The sequence below is a fragment of the Phyllobates terribilis genome, unplaced genomic scaffold, assembly GCF_046119375.1.
Source record: "Phyllobates terribilis strain yellow unplaced genomic scaffold, ASM4611937v1 Scaffold_4__5_contigs__length_816908805, whole genome shotgun sequence".
Classification (NCBI taxonomy): domain Eukaryota; kingdom Metazoa; phylum Chordata; class Amphibia; order Anura; family Dendrobatidae; genus Phyllobates; species Phyllobates terribilis.
In genome coordinates, this window is record NW_027362764.1 from 473,089,493 (window position 1) to 473,106,016 (window position 16,524).

Sequence of the window (16,524 nt, forward strand, 5' to 3'; positions counted from 1 at the left end):
TGCCACATTTCTGGCTTCAAACATAAAGATATAAAATTCTAATTTTTGGGGGAAGAATCAACAACAAGTCGGACACAATTGTGAAGTGGAACGAAATTTATTGGATGTTTTAAACTTTTTTAAAAAATTAAAAACTGAAAAGTGGGGTGTGCAATATTATTCGGCCCCCTTGAGTTAATACTTTGTAACGCCACCTTTTGCTGTGATTACAGCTGCAAGTCACTTGGGGTATGTCTCGATCAGTTTTGCACATCGAGAGGCTGAAATTCTTGCCCATTCTTCCTTGCAAAACAGCTCGAGCTCAGTGAGGTTGGATGGAGGGCGTTTGTGAACAACAGTTTTCAGCTCTTTCCACAGATTCTCGATTGGATTCAGGTCTGGACTTTGACTTGGCCATTCTAACACCTGGATACGTTTATTTTTGAACCATTCCATTGTAGATTTTGCTTTATGTTTGGGATCATTGTCTTGTTGGAAGATAAATCTCCGTCCCAGTCTCAGGTCTTTTGCAGACTCCAACAGGTTTTCTTCCAGAATGGTCCTGTATTTGTCTCCATCCATCTTCCCATCAATTTTAACCATCTTCCCTGTCCCTGCTGAAGAAAAGCAGGCCCAAACCATGATGCTGCCACCACCATGTTTGACAGTGGGGATGGTGTTTTGAGGGTGATGCTTTTGTTGTGTTTGTGTGTGTTGCTTTTATGCCAAACATATAATTTTGCATTGTGGCCAAAATGTTCGATTTTGGTTTCATCTGACCAGAGCACCTTATTCCACATGTTTGGTGTGTCTCCCAGGTGGCTTGTGGCAAACTTCAAACGAGACTTTTTATGGATATCTTTGAGAAATGGCTTTCTTCTTGCCACTCTTCCATAAAGGCCAGATTTGTGCAGTGCACGACTGATTGTTGTCCTATGGACAGACTCTCCCACCTCAGCTGTAGATTTCTGCAGTTCATCCAGAGTGATCATGGGCCTTTTGGCTGCATCTCTGATCAGTCTTCTCCTTGTTCGAGAAGAAAGTTTAGAGGGACTACCGGGTCTTGGTAGATTTGCAGTGGTCTGATACTCCTTCCATTTCAATATGATCGCTTGCACAGTGCTCCTTGAGATGTTTAAAACTTGGGAAATCTTTTTGTATCCAAATCCGGCTTTAAACTTCGCCACAACAGTATCTCAGACCTGCCTGGTGTGTTCCTTGGTCTTCATGATGCTCTCTGCACTTGAAACAGAACCCTGAAACTATCACAGAGCAGGTGCATTTATACGGAGACTTGATTACACACAGGTGGATTCTATTTATCATTACCAGTCATTTAGGACAACATTGGATCATTCAGAGATCCTCACTGAACTTCTGGAGTGAGTTTGCTGCACTGAAAGTAAAGGGGCTGAATAATATTGCACGCCCCACTTTTCAGTTTTAATTTTTTTTTAAAAGTTTAAAATATCCAATAAATTTCATTCCACTTCACGATTGTGTCCCACCTGTTGATTCTTCCCCAAAAAATTATAAAGATATAAAATTATGTTTGAAGCCAGAAATGTGGCAAAAGGTAAAAAAAAGTTCAAGGGGGCCAAATACTTTCACAAGGCACTGTATATTATTCTCTAAATGTTTTAAAAATATAAATCTGAAAATTGTGACGTGCATTTGTATTCAGCCCCTTGTTGTGTGATACCCCTAAATAAAATCCTGAGTGACCAATTGCCTCGGAAGTCACGTAATTAGTAAATTAGTCCACCTTGTGTGTAATTTTTTCTCTGTATAACTACAGCTGGTCTGTAAAGGATTCAGAGGTTTGTTTGAGAACTTTAAAGATCAAAAAGCATCATGAAAACAAGTAACACACCAGACAGGTCAGGGATAAAGTTGTGGAGAAGAGTAAAGCAGGGTTAGGTTATGAAAAAAAATAGCCAAGCTCTTAAGATCTCACGGAGCACTGTTCAATCTATCATCCAAAAATGGAAGGAGTATAGCACAACTGAATCAAGACATGGCCGTTCACCTAAACTGACATCCCTAGCAAGGAGAGCACTAATTAGAACAGCAGCCAAGAGGCCCATGGTCACTCTGAAGGAGCTGCAGAAATCCATAGCTCAGATGTGAGAATTAGTGTTGAGCGATACCTTCCGATATCAGGAAATATCGTATCGGATTGGATCGGGCCGATACCCAAAAAGTATCGGATATCGACGATTCCGATACCGGAAACCAATGCAAGTCAATGGGACACAAATATCGGAATGAAAATAAACCCTTTCTTTCCTTGTAGGTTAATTCTACATGAAGTAAAACAACTAAGAATAATGTAGAATGACATGAAAAGCCGGCAATTCATCAGCGCATACACCGGTACCCGACAATTTACAACAGAAAGAATAGAGCTTCACACATAGATAGATATAAATATGCCAATCACATATATAATAAGTACAGTGATAGTGTTGGTTACTGTACTTGTCATTTAGTGTAAAGGATTTATTTAAAAAAATATTAGTGTTTTCGTGCACCGTCTCTTTAAAAAAGCCGGCCGGCAATTCAGCAGCGGTACCCGACAATTTATAACAGAAAGAATAGAGCTTCACACATAGATTAGATAGATAGAAACATGTCAGTCACATATATATGAAGTACAGTGACAGTGTTGCTTACAGAACTTGTCATTTAGTGTAAAGGATTTATATAAAAAAATAATAGTGTTTTCATGCACCGTCTCTTTAAAAAAGCCGGCCGGCAATTCAGTATCTGTACCCGACAATTTAGAATAGAAAGAATAGAGAATCACACATAGATTAGATAGATAGAAACATGTCAGTCACATATATATGAAGTACAGTGATAGTGTTGGTTACTGTACTTGTCATTTAGTGTTAAAATAAAGGATTTATTTTAAAAAAAATTGACGTGGGGTTCCCCTTAATTTTAGGCTCTAGCGGAGGTTAAGCAGACGGCTGGGGCAAATGTTTGAAGCCTGGGAAGGGGGTAATACCCACGGAGCTTCCCAGGCTACTAATATCAGCCCCCAGCTGAATACCTAGCCTTTACTAGCTATTAAAATGGGGGACCCCCCCCAAAAAAAATAACATGGGGTCCCCCCTAATTTAATAGCTAGCAAAGGCTAGGCAGACAGCTGGGGGCTGATTTTCATAGCCCAGGAAGGGTGCCATGAATATTGCCCCCCTCCCAGGCTAGAAACACCAGCCGTCAGCCGCCCCAGAAATGGCGCATCCATAGGATGCGCCAATTCTGGCACTTAGCCTCGCTCTTCCCACTGCCCTGTAGCGGTGGCAGTGGGGTAATAGGGCTGGGGTTGATGTCAGCTTATAATGCCAGCTGACATCAAGCCCAGGTTAGTAATGGAGAGGCGTCTATAAGACACCCCCATTACTAACCCCATAGTCAAAGTTAAAGAAAAACACAAACACCCAGAATAAAGTCCTTTAATTGAAATAAACACACAATTCTTTATTGTTCTAAATTAAACCATACTTGCCGTCACGCCCATTCCAGCTGAAGCCAACGATCTCCTGCAATAAAAGAAAAATAATAAAGCAACCTCATCCTTACCTTTCCATGGTTCCCACGACGGCTCCAGCTCTGCTACATCGAGATGACAGGCTGGACCTCTGCAGAACGCTGCCATCCAGTCTGTCATCCCGCAGACACTGAGAAGCGCAGGCTTGCTTGCGCTCCTCAGTGTCTGGCTGTGACGGCATAAAGATGAGCCGAGGTCATGTCCAATGAACTCAGCTCACCTCATGCACGTCACTGACAGCGTGGGAAAATTCTCCTGCACTCAGCGCTTCAGCGTGAGAATTCTCCCACGCTGTCAGTGACATACATGAGGTGAGGTCATGTCCAATGAACTCAGCTCACCTCATGCACGTCACTGACAGCGTGGGAAAATTCTCACGCTGAAGCGCTGAGTGCAGGAGAATTCGCCCACGCTGTCAGTGACGTGTATGAGGTGAGCCGAGTTCATTGTCGGCTCATCTGGATGCCGTCACAGCGAGACACTGAGGAGCGCAAGCATGCCTGCGCTTCTCAGTGTCCGCGGGATGACAGGCTGGATGGCAGCGTTCTGCTGCGGTCCAGCCTGTCATCTCGATGTAGCAGAGCTGAAGCTGTCGTGGGAACCATGGAAAGGTAAGGATGAGGTTGCTTTATTATTTTACTTTTATTGCAGGAGATCGTTGGCTTCAGCTGGAATGGGCGTGACGGTAAGTATGGTTTAATTTAGAACAATAAAGAATTGTGTGTTTATTTCAATTAAAGGACTTTATTCTGGGTGTTGTGTTTTTTTAAATACTTTACTAGAAATTCATGGTGGTCATGTCTAATATTGGCGTGACCCCATGAATTTCGGGCTTAGGGCCAGCTGATAATGCCAAGCTGGCCTTAACCCCTTTATTACCCAGTGAGCCACCGCACCAGGGCCCTGGATGAGTTGGGTACAGCGCCAGAAGATGGCGCTTCTATGAACGCGCCATTTTCTGGGGCAGCTGCGGACTGCAATTTGCAGCGGGTGGGGCCCAGAAAGCTTGGGTCTCTCTGCGCTGCGGATTCCAGCCCCCAGCTGCCTAGTTGTACCTGGCTGGACACAAAAATAGGGCGAAGCTCCACGTATTTTTTTTTTTAATTATTTCATGAAATTCATGGAATAATTAAGAGAAAAAGGGCTTCCCTATATTGTTGTGTCCAACCAGGTACAAATAGGCAGCTGGTGGTTGGGGGCAGCCCGTTCCTGCCTGCTGTACCTGGCTGGACACAAATATAGTGCGAAGCCCCACGTCAATTTTTTTTTAATTATTTCATTAAATAATTTTTTTAAAAAAGGGCTTCCCTATATTGTTGTGTCCGGCCAGGTACAAATAGGCAGCTGGTGGTTGGGGGCAGCCCGTTCCTGCCTGCTGTACCTGGCTGGACACAAATATAGTGCGAAGCCCCACGTCAATTTTTTTTTAATTATTTCAGGAAATTCATGAAATAATTAAAAAAAATTGATGTGGGGCTTCACCCTATATTTGTGTCCAGTCAGGTACAGCAGGCAGGAACGGGCTGCCCCCAACCACCAGCTGCCTATTTGTACCTGGTTGGACACAACAATATAGGGAAGCCCTTTTTTTCTTTATTATTTCATGAATTTCATGAAATAATTTTAAAAAAAAAATACGTGAAGCTTCTCCCTATTTTTGTGTCCAGCCAGGTACAACTAGGCAGCTGGGGGATGGAATCTGCAGCGCAGGGAGGCCCAAGCTTTCTGCCCCCCCCCCGCTGAAAATTGCAGTCCGCAGCCACCCCGGAAAATGACGCGTTCATAGAAGCTGGATGCTGTACCTGGCTGGCATACAAAAATATGGCGAAGCCCACGTCAAAAGTTTTGGGAAAAATTAATTAAAAAATAAATACTAATTTAGGGACTGCATCTTTATTAACTCCTCAAATGTCATTTAGTGTTAAAATAAAGGATTTATTTAAAAAAAAAATGGCGTGGGATCCCCCATAATTTTAGTCTCTAGCGGAGGTTAAGCAGACGGCTGGGGCAGATGTTTGAAGCCTGGGAAGGGGGTAATACCCACGGAGCTTCCCAGGCTACTAATATCAGCCCCCAGCTGAATACCTAGCCTTTACTATTAAAATGGGGGACCCCCCCAAAAAAATGACGTGGGGTCCCCCCTATTTTAATAGCTAGCAAAGGCTAGGCAGACAGCTGGGGGCTGATATTAATAGCCCAGGAAGGGTGCCATGAATAATGGCCCCCTCCCAGGCTAGAAACACCAGCCGTCAGCCGCCCCAGAAATGGCGCATCCATAGGATGCGCCAATTCTGGCACTTAGCCTCGCTCTTCCACGCTGCCCTGGTGCGGTGGCAGTGGGGTAATAGTGGTGGGGTTCATGTCAGCGCCAGCTGCCATGAAGCCCAGGTTAGTAATGATGGGCGTCTATAAGACACCCCCATTACTAACCTACAAAGTGTTAAAAAGAAAAAACACACTACACCCAGAAAAAAATAATTTATTTGAAATAAAACACACAATTTTATTTAATTCTTAGTTTACTAAAAATAATAGTTACCTGTCTACGTTCCTGCGCTGATCTCCCATGCACAGCTGTCACATCTGGAGATGGTGACAGCTGTGCATGGCTGCTGTAAGCTCACGCTGCCGGGAACACGTCCGCTCCCGGCAGCGGGAGCCCCTGACTGAGGTCACCGGAGTGCATTCAGTCAGCGCTGCTCCGGAGACCTCCTTTACGGCAGTGCTGTACCGTGGGAATTTCTCACGATACAGCAGGGCCGTAAAGGAGCTAACCGGAGCAGCGCTGCCTGAACTCCGGCGAACCCTTACGGCCCCGTCATTCTAGCGGCGGCAGCGGTTCAGAGCAGTCACATTCTATGTGGCTGCTCTGAACTGGAGATCTTCGTGGGACACTCGTGGAGTACTACGGAGGGGTAAGGATAAGGTTGTGGTTTATTATTTTATATTTTATTACAGGAGATCGATGGCTTCGGGGAATTAGGTGTCTAGGTGAGTATAGGTGTAGTTTTTTATTTTTTACTTTATTTTAGGTGGCGATCGGCGGGGACAGGTAATGTATGAACTAATTTATTGTAGGCAACCACTGGCCACCAATGACATGTATTTAACATTTATTGGGGCACAGTAGGGCAATTTAAATAGCAGGATCAGGCTGATGGGAACTACTGCTCCCATCGAGCTGATCCTGCTGGCACGAGTGGACGGGGGACAGACATAGGCCGATGGGAGTAGTAGTGTCACATCGGCCTATGTCTGCCTGCACGCACACACCCGCACACATCGCACAGACACCGCGCACACCCGCAGACATCGCACACACACCCCGCACACACACGCACAGACACCCGCACACACACTAATCATGACCGGTCTGATGGTGTGGGAGGTGAGGCTGACCTGTGCGGCCGTGGGAAAGTTCATGTGAGTTCATGCAGTCAAGCATGAACTCACATGAACCCTCTGAGGGCACCGCGGCGACTTCAAATGAACAGCTGATCGGCATCACCTGATACCTCAGCTGTTCATTTGAAATAACCGGCGGGAAAGCACAGCACAGAACGGGAAAGCCGGCGGTGAAGTCTTTTCACTGCCGGCTTCCCCGCCCGGGTCCTTCGCTCCCCGCTCCTTTGTGCTGCACTCCCCGCCCGGTCCTAACTTACGATTGGGATTGGAGGTGGCGAGGGGAGCGGAGGATCGGGGTGGGAGGCTGCGGGGAAGCAGTATGGGGCTGTGTGATTGTTTAAAAGCCGGCGGCTTTTTACCGCCCGCCGGCTTTTAAACAATCAGGAGAATTCTCCCCCGCTGGGATGGCATTCTGATGACAGGCTGGATCGCAGCTGAGCTCTGCCATCCAGCTTGTCATCCTTCACAGACACTGCAGAGCGCAGGCATTATGGGAACTTCCGATTCCGGTATTCGATATTGTAAAAGTATCGGAATTAAGTATCGGAATTCCGATACCGCGAATATCGGCCGATACCCGATATTTCAGTATCGGAATGCTCAACACTAGTGAGAATCCATTCCCAGGACAACTATTAGGGCTCGATCACACGAGCGATGATTCTCCCTTCCGAGAAAATCGGATTGATTAATTGATTATAGTAATTGTTATGCACTTTGCAGAGGACCCAGCAAGACTGGCACAAAACCAGCAAAGGTGCAGCCACAGATGCACTTGGCGCAAGCTGCCCAGCTAGGCGAGCCCTTGAGGGATGGGAATTCTCTTCACCCAGCTCCCAGTAAATGGAAGGGGGACTTTGGCAAAACCCTTCCCAGGCCCACTGTCACCGGACAGCTGGCGTCTGGTGCCTAGTCAAGAACCAGGTGAGTACCTCTGCAAGAACCCCAGGAAGTGAAACCAGAAGAGAAAATGAGAAAACCCCAGAAAGATACAACACTGATGCTAGCACCACTCACCACCAAGAACATAGGAACTGCAATAAACAACACAGGACTGAGCAAGGAGCACGATTAAATAGCCCGGTAATGGTCAGGTTTAGAATACCTCCCAATCATCCCCAGACAGCCACTCCCTGCTAGTTTGAACAGCAGAATTGTCAACATTCCAGCACTACATAGTGCCAGACACCGCAGTGTCCTACGTTGCCTGGCAACTTTAGAAATCAGTAAGAGACACCGCGTCCCATGTCCTCACACATCCTACTACACCAGAACGCGATGCTCCATAAGATTGGGACAGTCGCCGTGCATACGTAGTAGCTCCGCCTCCAGGGTCAGGACAATGGCGGCACCTGCAACCGGAGTAGCGTAGCATGGGACCTGCTCCATTCCGAGGTGGGAGTATAGAACAACAATTCCTAACAGTAACGTCAAGTAGCTCTAACTCTGGTCAGAGTTTGAGCCCAGTGTCAGTTTACTGTGATCCGATTCTCTCGCCTGAGAGAATCGTATCACAGGTGCAGAGAAGACTAAGAACTTAATTTCTCCATCTTCTCCATTTTCTGTGTCAACTTAAATTGTACTGAGCTCTGATGACATTCCAGTGTAGTCCATTGTTTTACATTCACCCATAGACTTGAATGGGTGCTCTTGATCCGATATGCAGAACCACTCACAGCATGCTGCGAATCAGCATGAGAAAAAAACGCAGATCTGCACTGCCCCGTATAACATTGGTCCGAATGCTAGCCAATAAAACATCGTATAGCACTTGTCCGAGTTATAAGCTCCTGTGAGCAAGCCCTTTGTCATATACTACACAAATCTGGCCTTTATGAAGAGTGTAAAGAAGAAAGGCATGTTTGAAAGCAAGTGAAGAATAGCAAAAAAGTGGTACCCAATAGTAGAATATAAATAGCAGGGGGTAAAAAGTGAGTATGATAACTTTGGATGGTCTTAGTGGTATATGACATTGCCTAACCACTATCCATCTTCATACTCTGATAATCTTTTGGCTTATTGACCGGTTGACTAATATAGTGCATCGCTTTGTGTGTACTGTGTCTTTTTTTTTTTATGGTGACTTACATGTTGTATGATCCCTACATTGTTTATGTTTTCTATGACCACCGTCCAGACACCTTTTGGTTTGGAGGGCCTCTTATTGTTGGGGGTTTCCATCATATTCAATAAGTACCACCTATGCTAGTTGGTCAGTCCCTTGAGGGCTGACTCAATATTGGTATTATTCTATTTAGTACACCTCGTGTGTCTTTTGTGTGCTTTGTGTACAGTATTGTCCAGCATATAGCTGTTTTAAAAGGTTATAATAAAGATATACTTTTTACTCCCTGCTATTTATATGTTTGAAAGCAAGCTATAAGAAGTCCCATTTGCAGTTTGCAAAAAGCCATGTAGGGGACACAGCTAGCATGTGGAAGGATATGCTCTTTTCAGATGAGACCAAAGTAGAAATTTTTGGGATAAATGCAAAACGTTATGTATGGTGGCAAACTAACACTGCACATCACAATGAAAACACCATCCTCACCGTCAAACATGGTGGTGGCATCATCATGCTATGAGGATGCTTTTCTTCAGCAGGGGCAGAGAAGCTGGTCAGAGTTGATGGGAAGAAGGATAGAGATAAATACTGGGCAATCCTGGAGGAAAACCTTTTAGAGGCTGCAAAAGACTTGAGACTAGTGCGTAGGTTCACCTTCCAACAGCACAATAACTCTAAACATACTGCTAGAGCTACAAAGATATGGTTTAGATGACAGCATATTCATGTGTTTGAATGGCCCTGTCAAAGGCCCATTTCAGACCTAAACCCCATTGAAAATGTGTGGAAGAACTTGGAAATTGCTGTTCACAGACACGCTCCATCAAATCTCACTAAACTAGAGATAGTTTGCAGAGAAGAATGGGGAAAATTTCCGCCTCTAGATGAGCAAAGCTGGTCAAGACCTACCCCAAAAGATTTGTAGCAGTAATTGCAGCAAAAGGTGGTCCTCCAAAGTATTGACTCAAGGGATCTGAATAAAAATGCACGTCACAATTTTCAGCTTTATATTTTTTAAATATTTAGAAAACCATTTATCAACTCCTTTACATTTCACAAATACTTGCTACTTTGTGCTGGTATATCACATAAAATCTCAATAAAAAACATTTAAGTTTGTGAGTGTAACGTGAAAAAAAATGGAAAAGTTCACCAGGTGTGAATACTTTTTCATGGCACTAGATTTTCTATGTCTCATCTGTTGAAGTAGATCATCAAGGCCCTTGGTCTGGATGAGGATTTTTGAAGCAGCATGGATAAAGAGCATTGGTGCAGCAGAGTGATAAAGTTTAAACAGTGGAGGCTGGTGTGGCAGAAGGGCAACTTAACGGGGTATTCCCAAGTTTGCAAGTCATATCCTATCCTTGAAATGGGAAACACCTTCCCAAGCGCTGGGACTACTGGGACCCCCAACAATCCTAAGAACCAGGACTCAGAAGAGCTGTGTGTGAATGTTCTGGAGGTCAGTCATCCGCACCTCTTTTACATTCATTCTTAAGGGAGAGCCAAAGACCTGCCAAGCCAGGGCTTGACTATCTCCGGCAGTCCCATTAAAGAATCATTCCCATCAAAATTTTTATCCTCTTAAAATATTGCAGTCATCATATTATATAGCAGTGTGAACTTACAATTGCTCATTTTGCCTTTCTTCCCTGCTAATTCTTCTCTTTTCTCTGCTCTATGTAGAAACAGGAAGTCTCTTCTCCCGGTATTTATCATTCCCCTCTTCAACCAAACTGCTTCACTCTTCCCCACCCACCAGAGACGTTTGCAATGACTTATGACTTTGACAGGGAAAATTGACCTCCTGTTCCTACGTAGAGCTTAGAAGGATTCAGCTAGTAAGTTTGCAATCATGTGAAGTCATAGACCTAATGGAAAACAGAAGAATTACATAGTTACATAGTTTATAAGGCCGAAAAAAGACAAGCGTCCATCCAGTTCAGCCTATTTCTTGTGCACTGCAGCTATTCCGCTATTCCTATACCATGCGGTATAGGCCAATTTACATCATTGAGGAAAAATTCACTTCCCGACACCAATCTGGCAGTCAGATTAAATCCCTGGATTAATTAACTAAGCATAAGATGTAATTTTATTGTTCTCAAGAAAGGCGTCCAGGCCTCTCTTGAACTCATTAAGTGAGTTGGACATCACCACTTCCTCTCCCAGAGAGTTCCAGAGTCTCACGGCTCTGACCGTAAAGAATCCCCTTCTATGCTGGTGCAGGAACCTCCTTTCCACCAGACGCATAGTGTGCCCCCTCGTCTTTGTCACCATCCTTGGTATAAACAGGTCATGGGAGAGATCTCTGTACTGCCCCCTGATGTATTTATACATGTTTATGAGGTCTCCCCTAAGCCTTTTCTTTTCCAATGTAAATAGGCCTAATTTTGACAACCTCTCTGGGTATTCTAGTCCCTCCATTCCCTTTATTACCTTAGTCGCCCTCCTTTGTACCGTCTCTAGCTCCAATATGTCTTTCCTGAGCACCGGAGCCCAGAACTGTGTACAATATTCTAAGTGCGGCCTTACCAGCGCTTTATACAGAGGAAGAACAATGTTCTCATCATATGCCCCTATTCCTCTTCTGATGCATGCCATGACTCTATTTGCCTTCGCAGCTGCTGCCTGACACTGGGCACTCCAATTTAATTTGCTATTAACCAAGACGCCCAGGTCCTTCTCCATGTCAGATTTCCCCAACGGTTTCCCATTTAATATGTATGGGTGACTGCTGTTTTTCTTTCCCATGTGCATGACCTTACATTTATCGGCATTGAACCCCATTTGCCATTTTTTGGCCCAACTCCCCAATTTATCTAAATCCTCCTGTAGCTGTGCCCTATCCTCATCTGTATTAACTACTTTACAAAGTTTAGTATCATCTGCAAATATTGCTATTTTACTATGCAACCCTTCCACTAGATCATTAATAAATATATTAAATAATATAGGGCCCAAGACAGACCCTTGAGGCACCCCGCTAGTAACCCTGACACACCCTGAGCTTACTCCATTGATAACCACCCTCTGCTTTCTATCACTCAGCCAGCTATTTACCCACTTGCACATATTATCCCCCAGACCAAGCATTCTCATTTTATATACCAACCTTTTGTGTGGCACAGTATCAAACGCTTTGGAGAAGTTAAGGTATACAACATCCACTGACTCTCCCCGGTCCAGCTGTGAGCTCACCTCCTCGTAGAAGGCGATCAGGTTTGTTTGGCAGGAGCGATCCCTCATGAATCCATGTTGATATTGAGTTAGACAGTTATTATCATTACGATATTCTACAATAGCATCTCTAAGAAATCCTTCAAACAATTTACCCACAACAGACGTTAAGCTGACTGGTCTATAGTTCCCAGGGTCACTTTTAGACCCCTTTTTTGAATATTGGTACCACATTTGCTTGGCGCCAGTCTAAAGTGGGGAGTAAAAATTTTGATGGGAGGAGGAGTGCCTCTTTGAGAACAAATGAAGCAATATTCAAGGAAATTTAAAAAATGTACAAAAATAAACATATCTATCATCACAGTGTCCATAAAAATCCGGGTTATCAAAATATAAAAATTATCAACCCATACAGTAACACCATAAAGATAAAACAATTTCCATTTACAGAATTGCAGATTTTCTGGCACCATACTTCCCTATAATAAAATACAATAAGAAGCGGTCAAAACGTATCTACCCCAAATTGGTATTATTAAAACTGTCAGTTTGTCACACAAAAATTAAGTCCCAACACAACTCCGACGATGGAAAAAAAATGTTGTAAGTTTCAGATAATTCCGAAAGATATCAAATTATTTTTTTTCAAACTGTTGAATTATTCTTTACCACTTAAATTAAAAAAATGTGTGCAAGTTTGATATTGTTGTAATCATACTGACCTGAAGGATCATGCAGTTAGGTCATTTATACCACGCAATGAACACCATAAAACCAAGACCCAAAAAACTATGGAAGAATTGCATTTTTTTTCTTCATTTCACCCCACTTGGATTTTTTTTCCCTGTTTAGTGTATTGAATGGAAAAAAGATTGGTGTCATTCCAAATTGCAACTCGTCCCTCAAAATAACAAGCCCTTAAATGGCTATTTCAGCAGAAAAATAATACTTTTTGTCTCATTGAGTAAGGGGAGAAAAATATCAATAATCACCCTGACGTTAAGGGGTAAACAGTGTCGTTAACTAGAAATAAGCAAATCCTTTGAAATAAATGGTTAGCACATTGGCATTGCAGCTAGCCAATATCCTTCTTAGAATTAGAACCAACGAATGTAGATAATGTCATATAGGTTGACATATATCCAAGATGTACTGCAGAATATTGTGCAGTATCTGATACAAAAAAAACTCCGACTGTTTGTGTTTTTGGTAAAAAATGGTTATGATGAGGTACGATGAATTCACTTTATATTTCCTGTGTTAACTGGCCATGAATTGTGTGAAAATAGCAGACAACTCTCGCAGGAAAAGGGTTGAAACTGTCCGATATGTGACCATCGCATGTGAAAACCACTTGGGAAACACCAGAAAAGTGATGTAGTGCCAGAGGAAGATCTGTAGCTGTCTGTCATATGTTCAATGTCAGTATCCTTGAGAGGAAAATGTGCTTTACAGTAGAACAGTCTTTATTCCCATAGATTTCTGTACTTACTGCTAGACTATTAGAAATGCCGCAGGCATGTGGAAGCCTTATGTTTGAGGTGTGACAGTTCTGTCCCACAAGAGTTGCACTTCTCTAGAGTAGAGCAGAAAAAGATATTCTGGTTAGCTAAAGTGAACCTCAGGTTCCTGCGCAGCATGGCAAATGTCTGTGCACGGGACATTGTACTGATGACAATTTTGCACATCCTATTATCCAGAAGATAATATACTAAATTGTTCACTAAAAAGAATACCCTACTTGCTCTTTTTATTTATAATGTATTGTGTTCTACATTCCCCTTGGATCATAATTTTACTTTTTACACATTGATGATACCGTTACTCACCTCTCCTGAATCCAGCCCCAAGTGCGGCATCATTTTCTCTCTGATGTCGGCTCACTCTATTTTTCTGCACGTCAGGGTGCCACTGCAATTTGATGTCACTCTCCCTGGTACTATAGCCCTGCTCAGGCAGTGAGAAGCTGATTGAGTATTCAGGTAGTTGGCATTCACACTGAAACCTTGACTACTACACCACTTGCCATTTAAGCCTCAAACCTTTGACAAACCCAGCTCTTCTATGTCACTGGGTAACTCCTCTGCCCCACTTGCCAGTTCTGCCTTGACTGTGTCAAACCCAGCTCTGTTATAATACTTGGGGTAAAGGTGTCTAGCCGCTGTGTCATCACTGCCTTGCGCTCTGTGACAGACTCAACTCTTCTACTTCACTGAGTTGGCCCTGCTGTACTATTGGACCAGTTTTACCCCAGAACTTCTTGTGTCACTCAGCTGTGTTTCACATGTTGTTTTATCAATGAGTCGACTTTGATGAATCGCTGTCCAACACTACTGCACCAGTTGACGTGAGTTCTAGTCTCCTTCATTTATTCTCCTAGTTCCACTTCTGCTCCTTAATAGGAGTTATCCGGCATTAGTTTATTTATTTAATATGAGCTTAGGAACTTGCAGGCAAGTATTGCTACCTGCCTGTTCTGCCCACTGCAGATCTCTGCCGGCTCAGAGCGGTCATGGACTGCTCCTGCCTGGGATTTTGTGGTTTACGCTGATGTCATGTCAATGGACCAACTACTTCTCTTCTGCACTGCGCTGTTGATGGGGCACTACTGCCGATGTCATGCTGATTGACAGTCAGCTACCCGCTGCCTAACTGTGGGGAGCCAGCTGTCAATTAGCATAACTTCAGCAGTGACGACCTGTCGACAGAGGAGGAAAAGCTGCTCTGTTGACCTGAAGTAGCAGATTCCCCAGCAGGAGCAGTTCGTGACCACTCTGAGCCGGCACGGGATAGAACAGGCAACTACCTGCCTATCAATTCTTGGGCCCATGAGAAAAGAATAAAATATTCTCAAATGACCCCTTTAAGTTGCCATCGTGCCTTATCAGCCACTGCTATTCAAATTGGATCACTCTGCTGCACCAACGCCTTCTGTCTATGCTGCTTCAGAACCCCTAACCGGACCAAGTGCTTCAAAGATCCACCTCAACACATGAGAAATAGCAAATACATATACAATGCTGAGTAATTTACATTTCTTGCATTGCATTTTTAATATTACAAATTAGGGTGCTTGGGTTTTGCAGCAAATCTGTAATCAATTCTTGACAAAAACCCTCATGAGTTAGATGAGGATTTGCTACAGATTTTACTTTTTGCATTGCAAAGGTTAATTCGGCTGTGAAAGTCAATGGCAAATCCAGAACATAAACAAAATCCTGCCATATGCTAAATTCTGTATCTAAAAATTTGCTACAAACCCCCATTTACAGGTTTAATATTGTAATCCACAAGAACACAGCTTTGGGGTATATTCATATGCCACAGATTTCTTAAACGGAATCTGTCACCCCCTGTCACTTATCTGACCTCTAATATGGTCATATAGGTGATAGAAATGTAAATCTATAACTACCTGTATGCCTCATATTAGAGGTCTTGTTGCTGTGAAATGTCTTTTTATTCACTCAAGTTTCTGTTGCTTCCAGGCAGGGGAACTGGAAGAAATCTCCGCCTCCTGTGGTAATTATAATGTTTCCCCCCTCCCCTGCATGTCACAGTGCTCTGTGATGTGCAGTTGCAGTAGCCAAATCCAGGCACTGTTACATGCAGAGGAGGTGGGAAAGATTGTAATTCACACAGGAGGTGGCAGTGTCTTCCAGTCCCTGGGACTGTAACATCAGAAACTTGTATGAATAAAAATACATTTCACAGAAACAAGACCTCTAATATGAGGCATACAGGTAGGTACATTGCTATTACCTGTATGCCCATATTAGAGGTCAGATAAGTGCCAGGGGATGACAGATTCCCTTTAAAGCTATGTGCCCACGATGCAGAAATGCTGCATATTTTTTCCGCTTCTCCCTGGCAGGAAAAACGCATGCGGTTTTTACATGCTTTTTTCCTGACAGGTAGAAGCGTTTGTCAAGCGTTTTTGCATGCATTTCTGCATGCGGGTTATCAAGCGCTTTTCCAAGCAATTTTAGCATCACTTGGAAAAGTGCTTGACAACTTGGTCACACTATATAAATCCATGCAAACGGTATGGATTTATAGTAGTGTGACCAAGTTAGTTAAAAAAAAAGAATAAGTATGGTAAAAAATAAAAAAAAAAGATTATACTTACCTTCCGATGTCCTCCCGGTGTTTTCTCCGCTACGTCCGGTCTCTTGTACAGCCCGCGGTGGTGTGAAGGACCTGCGGTGATGTCATTGAGTCATGTGACAGGTCACATGACTCAATGACGTCATGGCAGGTCCTTCACAACAACGCGACCCATACAGTAGACCAGACAGAGGGGAGAAAACACCGGGAGGACATCGGAAGGTAAGTA

At 43.7% G+C, this 16,524-nt stretch overlaps 1 protein-coding gene across 1 annotated transcript in view; it reads left to right on the forward strand.

The window, feature by feature from the left end:
* EXOC2 (exocyst complex component 2) overlaps positions 1–16,524 on the forward strand; it is a 227,716-nt gene that overhangs the window by 188,520 nt on the left and 22,672 nt on the right. The gene's annotated exons all lie outside the window — the stretch shown is intronic.